At 42.6% G+C, this 10,973-nt stretch overlaps 1 non-coding gene across 1 annotated transcript; it reads right to left on the bottom strand.

The window, feature by feature from the left end:
- Positions 1–2,763: 2,763 nt before the first annotated feature.
- On the bottom strand, positions 2,764–2,882 carry LOC114687122. The gene has a single exon (XR_003733647.1). It is a non-coding gene; the product is annotated as a 5S ribosomal RNA (ribosomal RNA).
- Between the last annotated feature and the right edge of the window lie 8,091 nt (positions 2,883–10,973).

Raw genomic sequence — 10,973 nt, 5'->3', positions numbered from 1 at the left:
CCTTTGACCTCTCCATGCACTTCTCGGTGTACACACAAACACACATCAACATGCACACACACATTGACATAAACACACACATCAGCATAAACACACACATCGACATAAACACACACACACCAGCAACAACAATAACAACAGCAGCCACACAATTTTTTAAAAAGTACTTGGGCCTTTGGTGTTTCATATGGTCCCCCAAATGTAATCACTGTGAATGTGCACAGACTATGAGTTGCCTTGTTGCTTGGATGGGACAAGGGGACAGGAACGTCTTTGTCCTCAGAAGATGGATTTCTTTCTCAAACCCAGGGAGGGTCCTAGATCTGTGGCTTTCTCTACTTCTTCCCGAGGTTATGTCTTTGCTTGCTGCATTCCAGGCCTTACCTTTTGTCTTAACTGGTGAGGGATTCACTTAGCTTTTGCCTTCTTGAGATCTATCTTCCACAAATACACTGGCAGTCATATTTTACAGCCGCACCAGCGTAAAATGTAATACATATATTTAATATATATATACACATACATATGCATATAAACATGTAAAATCTGGATTGGATTTGTGCTTACATATTTATTGTCTTTTCTTCCTCCTGATTTATTTATTTATTTATTTTGGTTTTTTGAGACAGGGTTTCTCTGTGTAGTTTTCGTGCCTGTCCTGGATCTCGCTCTGTAGCCAAGGCTGGCCTTGAACTCACAGAGACCCGCCTGGCTCTGCTTCCCTTGCGCTGGGATTAAAGGCATGCGCCACCACCGCCTGGCCTTCCTCCTGATTTTTAAAAGAAAGTAAAACGAAAATCTTGCCATGGGTTCCCAAAAACATAGGGGGTACCTCAGTGCTGAGCTTCCTGTGCCTGGTGGGGAAGTCAGCCCTGATGGTGGTCACACTAGACACACAACTGGCCTCCACCCAAGGCAAAGGTGTTCTGGGAAAATAAGGCTAAGAGAATTGGGAATGCACAAGCAGGGGGCTGCACCCCTAGGTCCAGCATTCGCGGTTCATTCGTTCTGGGTACTTGTCTCCATTCCAGATTCAGCTTCCTGTGGTGAGCCTCCTCCCTGGAGGAGCTCATCCTCATCCTGCCCCCCCCCAAAGTTTTACAGCGAAGTCCTTTCCTTCCTAGCTCTAGCTCTTGGCTAAGCCAGTGTTCCCTTGTGTTCTAGAACACGCTCTTCCCGGTTTGCACGTGAGCCTCTCCATCTCAAGCCTTATATCCAAAATCACTGCATTCCAGAAGTGTTGATACAAATGTGAACTGTTTTTATATTCCTGTTTAAGATAATCTGTATATTGATACAAATACAGAACTACATTTGTTATAATGTACATATATTTCTACTCTTATTTGAAATATTTGTATATTGATGCAAATGTAAAATTTATATCTGTCATACTTTATGTATGTTCTACTGCTGTTTAGGATATTCGGTATATTGATATATATTTAAGATTATTGTCATATTGTATATTGCACAATATATTCCTACCTCTGTTATAAATATCTTGTGTATTGTCACAATTTTGAGGTCATCGCTCTTTACCATACATTTGCTTATAGACTGTTTACCTTGTTTACATGAAGCCTTAGTCCTTAGGTTATTTCGGTAGATAAGACTTATAGACTTATAGTCACCTATGCCTGTCATCTCTATAGTTACGTTAGTTAGGTTATCCAGATTTACAGATACATAGGTCAGATGGGCAGGTAATCTTCAAACACTTCATAGACCTAGAGAATATGGCATTTAAATAGCTTAAAATTCTGTTGACGTGAAAGACACAATTGCTCCTGGCAACACCAATTTGATCCCGAGAGAATGTTGGGCTTCTAAGACATTTCCATTTGGAAGTTTGTCTTCTTGGCACAAAATGGCCTACTGGGCAAAGAACTGCCCTTGCTTGAACTGCTGACAGTACGAATGCAATGCTGTCCTTTCTAGACAAGCGGGACACAAGGAAAGCGACCACTGTACTCTGCCAAGAGAGGGTAAGATGGTCTTTCAGAATTCCTGCTTCTAATAATGGTCTGTCAGATACTCTAGGCCTATAGCCAATTTGAATGCACCAACAACGCTGAGAAACATTAGGTGACTGTCCAGGCTACCAGCTGTCTCGGTCTACTCTTGCAAGATTCCCAAAAGTTGCTTACATCCTTCTCCCGTTTCTCAGGTAATAGTATATCCTTCTGGGGTCTTTGATGTAGTTAAAAACTAGATAGTTATAATTTTCCTTAGTTATGATAAAAGATAAGTTAGATATAAAACTTTAGACTCACAAATATAAGAGAGATAGGATATCTTCTTTAATTTTGCCAAATACAAATAGACTAGATATTATAAATAGACTAGATATTGTAACTGTAATTCTTGCTAGATAACTGTTTTGTCATATGTAATTTTACTATATGAAAGTTAAAAACTTCCTTTAAAAAAAAGGGGAAGTGCTGTGGATATCACTCTGTATAAATAAAATGCTGATTGACCAGTAGCCAGGCAGGAAGTATAGGTGGGATAAGCAGAGAAGAGAATTCTGGGAAGTGGAAAGCTGAGGCAGAGAGACACTGCCAGCCACCGCCATGACAAGCAGCATGTGAAGATGCCGGTAAGCCACAAGCCACATGGCAAGGTATAGATTTATAGAAATGGGCTAAATATAAGAGTAAGAGCTAGACAATGACAGGCCTGAGCTAATGGCCAAGCAGTTTAAATAATATAAGCGTCTGTATGTTTATTTTTTTTTTAATTTTTTTTTTTTTAATTTTAAGCCTACAGCACCCGGTATTCCCAGGTGGTCTCCCATCCAAGTACTAACCAGGCCTGACCCTGCTTAGCTTCCAACATCAGACAAGATCGGGCGCATTCAGGGTGGTATGGCCGTAGACTGTATGTTTATTTTATAAGTGGGCTAAGGGACTGCCGGGGCTTGGTGGGACCTGGAGAGAAAACTCCAGCTGCACAGAAGTTTCAATGTATTTTGCTCCCTGACCAGATGCAGTCTAACAGGACTGTCTCATAATCTCCTTTTTGGGGGGGGAGGGGTGGAGACAGGGTTTCTCTGTGTAGCCCTGGCTGTCCTGAAACTCACTCTGTAGACCAGGCTGGCCTCATACTCAGAGATCTGTGAGCCTCTCTGTCTCACGAGTTCTGGGATTAAAGGCGTGTGCTGCCGCCTCTATCACCACCACCACCACCACTACCACCACCACCACCACCACCTCCACCACCACCACCACCACCACCACCACCTCCACCACAACTACCACCACCACCAGGCTTTCATAATCTCTTGCTCTCAGCATTTACCTGTTACTCTTTCTTTGTTTATCACTTTCATTTTAGTACTTGAAATATTTTTTACTTTTTCCCCCATTTCAAATTATATCCCTAAACCTATCATTCAGTGACCTACAGTGATTTATTCCCCAGCACTAATTTTCTTACTGATACAATAAATATGAAAAATAGCCCTCTTGGATGCTGGTTACGTGTATTCATGGATCCAACCAATCTCAGGTTGGAATATTTGAAAGGAAAATTGTATCTGTACTGAACATACACAGACTGTTTTTCTTGTCACCAAACCCTGAGCAGTATACAGTAGCAACTATTTACATAGGCTTTATATTGTATGAGGTATTGTAAGTAACCCAGATGACTCAGATGCATGGGGGCATCTCTACAGGCTATATGCAAATGCTGTCCCATTTTACATAAAGGATTTGCTTCTGGAGTCCAGTCCTCTTCAGGATGACTGTGTTGAGGAAGCAATATGGGACAGACTCTGCACATTATTAGAAACTAATTCGCCCTATCTTTCTCAATCACTGTGTATGTCTGTGTGTGCATGTTTATGTGTACACACATGTGCGCATGCTCATCTGCACGTGGAAGCCGGGTGTTGACATCCTTCATCTTCCTCAATTTTTTTTTTTTTTTTTTTTTTTTTTTTTTTTTGAGACGGAGTCTCCCACTAAACCTGGAGCTTGCTGATTCAGTGAGACTGGCTGGCCAGTGGGCTCCGGGATGTTTTCTGTGTCCCTACCGCTGAGATCCTAGGTGTACATTGTCATGCCTGGCTTTTGCTATGAGTGCTGGGAATCTAAACTCAGGCCCTGATTATGCAGCAAGTACCTTATCAAATGAGCCATCTCCCTAGCCCCTTATTTTAAAAAAAAAATGATGACAAAGCCCTTTAAGGCCTGTATCATTATGGGTCTGATTTTATAGATAAGGAAGCTTAGGTCAAAGGCATTCAGTGACATATAGTTTCCCAGACAGAAAGCGACCAGATCAAGAGTCTATCCTGGACATCTGGATTCCAGAGGACAGTCCTTACTCATTATGTCCTGCGACTCCTGTGCTATTAGAACACCTACCTCATATTTAGTGCGATTCGCCTGTCCAGCAAGTCTGTTTCCATCTTCTGTGTGCTGGGAACAGCTGGTACCTCCCCTCAAAACTCTTCTTAGAACAAGGGGCGGGACAGGGACTGTGAGGGGCATGTGAGGGTGCTGAGGGCCTTTGAAGGGACACAGAGACACTGATGTTAGAGGTTGGGTGGATGTGGGGAAGAGCTGGAAGGCTTTTCAGAGAAGGACATGTTTGCACCTCAAAAGAAAGATACCTTATACATCCTGGGGAAAGGGTACAAGGGAGAGTTCTCCTGACTAAGCCAAGTCAGGCAGGAAGCCAAATGCTTTCCTGTTCTTTTGAAAAAAACCTGTTTTTAGCCGAGTGGTGGTGGTTCATGCCTTTAAACTCAGCACTCACTCGGTGAGTTCCAGGACAATCAGGGTTTCCAGAGAAACCATGTCTTGAAAAGCCAAACAAAACAAACAAACAAACAGAAACTTGTTTTTCAATTAAAATGTTGTGGTTTGTTTGTTTTTGTTTTTCGAGACAGTGTATCACTCTGTAGCCCTGGGTATCCTGGGACTCCCTCGCTCTGTAGACCAGGCTGCCCTGGAACTCAGGGATCTGCCTGCCTCTGCCTCTCTAGCACTGGGATTAAAGGCCTGTTAACTGTATAACATTTCTAAACTGATTTTTCTCCCTGCAGGTAAAATGCCAAATATAACAAAAAACTTTTTTTTAATTGAAAACAAGTTTTTGTTTGCTTGCTTTTATTTTTATATTTTTTTATTTTTTCCAGATAGGGCTTCTCTGTATAATAGCCCTGGCTATCCTGGAATTTGCAGTGTAGACTAAGATGGCCTTGAACTCAGGCATCTGCCTGCCTCTGCCTCCCGAGTGCTGAGTTTATTGTTTTTTGTTTCATAGACTGTATTTTGATCATGCTTCTCCCCCTCCTCAGTTTCTCCCAGATTCGGACTGCTCCCTTCCTCACCCAACTTTTCTCTCTCTCTCTTAAAAACAAACCCAAAACAGACAAAAACAAACAAACCAACAAAAAACAAAAAAGGAAAATCAATATAAACAAACAATAGACAGATAAGATTAAAAAAAAAAACCTCAAAAGCAGAGCAAAATGAGACAAAAGTCTACAGAAATACTGTTGAGTTTGCCTTTATGACAGTTATTGCCTAGTGATAGTTTTCACTGGCAACAGTCCTCTGTGGGTGATCATTTCTAAATTGTAATGATTTTAAGCAGGTATTGAGCTGGGGCCAATAATGAGATCCACTTCATATGGGAGAATAAGTCAGATCGACGTCTGAAGGAATGATAACTTTATTCACTCATTTATTCTTTTAATGCTATCTATTGAATCACATGTTCTAGCTGGTACCGAAAACTTCTTGGGAGAACAAAGCATCGCCCTTATTTCTAAGGAGCTTAGTCTAGAAAGGCAAAGATAAGGAAAAATATAAAGTTACTCCTGAATAAGATCAGGGAGACTGGAAAATCATGCACCAGAGCAGTGGGGAGCCCTGAACAAGGAGTTCCTGTCTTTTCCTGTACTTAATCAGGGAAGCTTCGTTTTGTGGTGTGAGTTTACATGTGTTTTCGAAAGATAGCCTTGGGTATCCACCAACTCGGAGATGTAAGAAAACACACAGTAGAGAAGGGATGTGCGCATTTGCAAAAGCGTAGGGGAGGGAAGTTTGACAAATGCCAGGAACTCCGATAACCATCCCAGGAGGGTCAAGCTGGCACCACCGCCCCCCCCCCTCCCCGGGGGTGAATTTGGAGCTTGGGTGTGGATTCAGACACGGTGAGATGACCCAGGTAAAGCTAAGAAGGTAGAGTCACCAGCCAATCACGTATGCTGAAAATGAACTCTTGAGGGACAAGAGGGAAATACGGAGAGCCCCCCGGAGCTCCTGGTGGTTATTTTGGTGTAAAATGGCTGAGAGCTGATCAAGGTGGGGAAAACGAGAGAGGAGTGCGTGTTTATTTAGGATGAGTACAGATTGGGTGTGGAAACGGTGACAGAAGCCGAAGATACCTTCTAGGATATTCCCTGAGCTCCAGGATACTAGTAGGGATTTACGCAGGAATCAAGAATAATTATAGTGGATTCATAATAGTAGTTATTTCTACAAAGTTGTCTGTGAGTTAGGGAATATGAAAGTTCCTAGGGGAAATACAAGTGTAGGTTCCTTTGACCCTCTGGTCACAGCATTTTCAATCAGCTGATCGGTGCACAGAAAATCCTTTTTGGGGGCTGGAGAGATGGCTCAGTGGTTAAGAGCACTGACTGTTCTTCCACAGGACCTGGGTTCAATTCCCAGCAGCCACATGACAGCTCCCAAATATCTGTAACTCCAATTTCAGGGTACTCAATATTCCCATGCAGGCAAAATACCAATGCACATAAAAAAACCTCAAAAACCAAAAAACAACAAAAACAAACAAAAAACCCCCACAAAACCTTCTATCTTACGTGTGCCTCTCTTTGATGACACCTTATTCAATACTTATTGTTGATTCATGATCTCTGATGTCACATCCAGTGGCACTATGGCTTGTACCCAAAAGAAACTCATCTAATACGTTTTTTTCCTCTATGTGTCCACCAATGGCTGCAAAAAAAAAAAAAAACTAGAGTATTTATTTATTTTGGATCCATAAATAAATTTTATCGAGCAGGTGCATTTACAAGCTATCTTGAAATGACAGACCCGTGGCGTTGCCTAAAGAACAATACTTGGTTTTACTTCCTAAGAATGTGTGCTACCAACTGACAGGTGAACATTCTCACCTCTCTGGACATGTCTCAAACATCAAGAGTCTCGATTTGGGGCTACCAGTCAACTTCAGTGAGTAGTGAAACCTATACGCGGAATCCACACACAGTAAGGATTTTCTGTGCTCACTCAAGATTAAGAAATTTTGCTTTTCATCAGCCTTTAAGACATGAAATTGGCATGTCTTAGAATGAAAACCAGGAAAGATATTGAACCAGAAAATAGACATTTGAGGTAGACTAGTATTTAAGTGGCTGGATCTTCTAAGCACAGAAGAGATTATTATGGGCCATAAAAAGATTGACATGGCTCAGCATTGGGAAAGTGGAGGCAGGAGGCTCTTGGGTTCAAGGCCAGCCTGGGCAGCATAGGGGGTTGGAAACTGAAGTTGTTCCATAATAACACCCTACCTCAAACAGTCAAGGTCTGGGTTTGTACTCAGTGGTAGAACACTAGTTGAAATTGCACGAGGCCCTGGGATTAACACCCTCCCATACTACACAGGGGTAGCCATGAGGAGACTCATCAGTATGGCACATCCACAGGATCAGAGCTCTTGTGGTGCCAGGGCCGGGGCTGGCAGAGTACCCATGACCTTGGAGGAAGCTCGCGGGACGGTTTTAACCTTCTCTGCTTCTCAATGCATCCTGCAATGGGATTTGCTGTAAACTGGGCTCTGAAGGACAGTGGAGAGAAACCAGATTAGATTCAAAGTCCTCCCTGTGTGAGTGGCTTTCAGAGCCAAAGCTTCAAGGAAGCCAGAAGCTCCAGGAAAGAGGATGTGGGTGAGAACTTTATAGCCATGTCTGGGAAGTACCTTCAGCCCACACTCTGGGCTACTGCCTTGGTGGGGAAAGAGTGTTTTAGCTGCTCAGTCCTGGACCTCTGTGTCTCTGCCGTACTCACACCAACATAACTTTTTAAAGCCATGTTGACTTTAAAGACTCGCACTTTGGGGCGGGATGTTTCTGCTTTGATGCTATTTCCAGTTTAATTTTTGGTGTTTCTAACCAACTTCATCCTTTCTGTACAAAATCATAACAGAACCCCCACGAGTCTGCTGCTGACTCCTTTGTCTATTTTTTCTCTACTCCAACCCCTTTTCCAGCTGTATAAACTGAAGAGAAAACAAACAAAACAAGACAAAACCCGAGTTAGATTCGGGATTCAACGATTCGCTATTTTTTTCTTTATTTTCTTTGCACCGAGTGTTACGTGTTATGCTACACACTGTGTATGCTGTGACAAATGGCTCAAGGATGGCCCCTGTCCTCCTGCACCTCAAACTGTAAGAAATCCAATACCGGCAGAGGAAGACGGGAGCCAGACACGAGGGCCCTGTTTGTTGACTTAGTATTAGACAAATCACTTTAGTTCTTACAAACATCTTCTCTCACTTATAAATATTGAGTTTTCATGTCTCGCTTCCCGTTTGGCCCTTTACACTCAATAGCTCCAGAGCATCCATTACTTTCTTTCTCATTGTGTGACAGGAGAGCGGCCCGTGCTACTGTGTCACTTAGCGGGTACAGGAAAGCGAGACATAATGGATGTATCGTCTTGAGTTGCAGAAGTCTTCTAGCTCCCAGCCCTGTGTCTGCACATATCCCCTGCAGGAAGTAGCATGTGTTTGTCAATGCTCACCATGCAACTGTTGAACCCTGAAGCATTTGGAGTCTGTAGAAGGGGTTTAGGGAATTGAGGGGAAAAGATACCAGCCTTGGGAAAAGCGTTTGAGAACACCAGCTGGAGAGCAGATCCACCATTTCCCATTGTTATGCCTGGGTTTCACTGAGTGACTCCATCTGAAAGCCACCGCTGTGCCTGCCATCAGTGAGCAGCTCATAGATTGTTCAGGGACCCCAAGGACATCTTAGAGGGGTTGGAAGAGCCCAGTCAAGACAAATGCAGTGCTGAGAATCTGCTGTGTGTGTAATAACTTCTGCCTCAAACCCTCTCTGCTTGCTTAGGTCTACTGAAAGGATGAGCCGGAGCACAAATCTAGATAAAAATTGTTTTTCAAGTAAATATTAGATAACTCCCCAGTGGAGGCCGGTGGCTCCTGTACTGTTTGCAGTACATATACAGGTGCGGCTCACATCTTACTATCAGCAAGAGGAAGCTTATTAATACCTTATATAAATGAAATCACACTGCAATGTAATAAATGACTCCAACACTAACAGTTTTTTTTAACCCGCTTCTATTCCATGTTTTTAAGATTAAAAAAAAAATGACACCCATTATCAAGAGTAAACAACCAACAAACCTCTCTTTGTTTGTTTTATGAGTAAAGAGGGCTCTGTGTAAATTAATACGCCACCATGGTACAGCGAGGAAGCAGGCTGAACCCACAGGATGAGGTGTGGAACTTCAGCTGGCTACTGCTTTTGATTGACGATGTGAAGTTAGGCATTAGAATTTTTTTCTAGCGCTTTTCTCGGATGCAGAGTGTACATCGAAGCCATGTGTGTCCCTTTGTCTTCTTTTGTAGGTCGACGAGCCAGTGTGGAGGCGGAGCTAGTTCTTCAAGGGAATGACTTGCTTCTGGCATAAGTCCACTGGGTAGTATTTGTGGGATATATCAGTGTATTTGAAACTGTGTTTGGAACTGAACTGAATGAATTACTAAAAAAAAAAAAAAAAAAAAAATGCAATGCATTTGGACTCCCAGAAATACTCCATCATTGTGAAATGTGACCAACATTGTAGTGAAATAACTGTTAAGACCTTCCTGTTGGTAGAAACCCTTGTAACCTGCTTGAGAAAGTGTTCAAGGTCCTTGGCGGTCTCGTCTCTGGACTGTTTTCTGCAGTGAACTCCATTTGTCCCTTTGTAGTCCCTTGCTCCCTCAGTCTGGGGTTCCACCTCGTCCCCTTCAGGCTTCTTACTCTTGTTTACATGAGATTTACATGAGGGAACCAGAATTTGAATACAAATCTTAGGGCCGAAGGATGCTGTGTGTAGCTGGTGATACGTCTTGTGGGAACCTGTAGAAGGATTATGTCAAATCATTCAAGTTCCCCCAAGGGGGAGAGGGGAGGACTAAAACTTCTCTATTCAATAGTTTATCTAATTAAGGAGGAGGTGGTACTGAGGGACATGTCTACAGAGATAACAAACAAAACCCCAATAAATTCTTTCTCCTGGAATTCTGAGACATCGTGAAGAACATACCATCAGAGCCACCATACCCAGGATGCATTGAGACAGCGCAGCTTCCATCTTTAGTGTCTCAGTCCATCTTTAGTGTCGGTATTACTTTAAAATGCATGGGGTATCTCTGGTAAGGTCCACAGGGGATACTGGCCTTTTGGTGACTTGGAGAATGAGCTCTGTTAAATTTGTGAAGTTTGATTGAAATGGGAGCATGGAGTAAATTAAACAGGAAATCATTTTTGTCAAGTAGAGAAAAATAATGAGTTGCAAAATATTGTCAAATAAAAATATTACTGACCGGGCTGGGGATATAGATCCCTGGAAGGGTACTTGCCTAGCATGTGTGAGGTCCCTGGTTCAATTCCCAACACTACATGGAAAGAAAAAGAGAAGGAGTAGGAGGAAAAGAAGAAGCAGAAGCAGAAGAGGAAGAGGAAGAGGAAGAGAAAGAAGAAATACTAAAAAACTTGGATTTGCATTGAAAGCAGTACAAAAGCTTCTTGATCTATTAATCTAATTTAAAATATAATTCCACCAGAAAAATGTTCTAAGGCTTAAAGGATCACATGCTCTTTGTCCCCTTCAATTGTCTTCCTCATACTCCGACCCCCTCAAGGCCCCTCTTCTGGGTAGTAGCCACCTTCCAGATCCCTCCACATCTGT

Source organism: Peromyscus leucopus, chromosome 8a (genome assembly GCF_004664715.2).
Source record: "Peromyscus leucopus breed LL Stock chromosome 8a, UCI_PerLeu_2.1, whole genome shotgun sequence".
Taxonomy (NCBI): Eukaryota; Metazoa; Chordata; class Mammalia; order Rodentia; family Cricetidae; genus Peromyscus; species Peromyscus leucopus.
The sequence above is the reverse complement of the archived record's forward strand: the minus strand, read 5'-3'. Positions and strand labels throughout refer to the sequence as shown.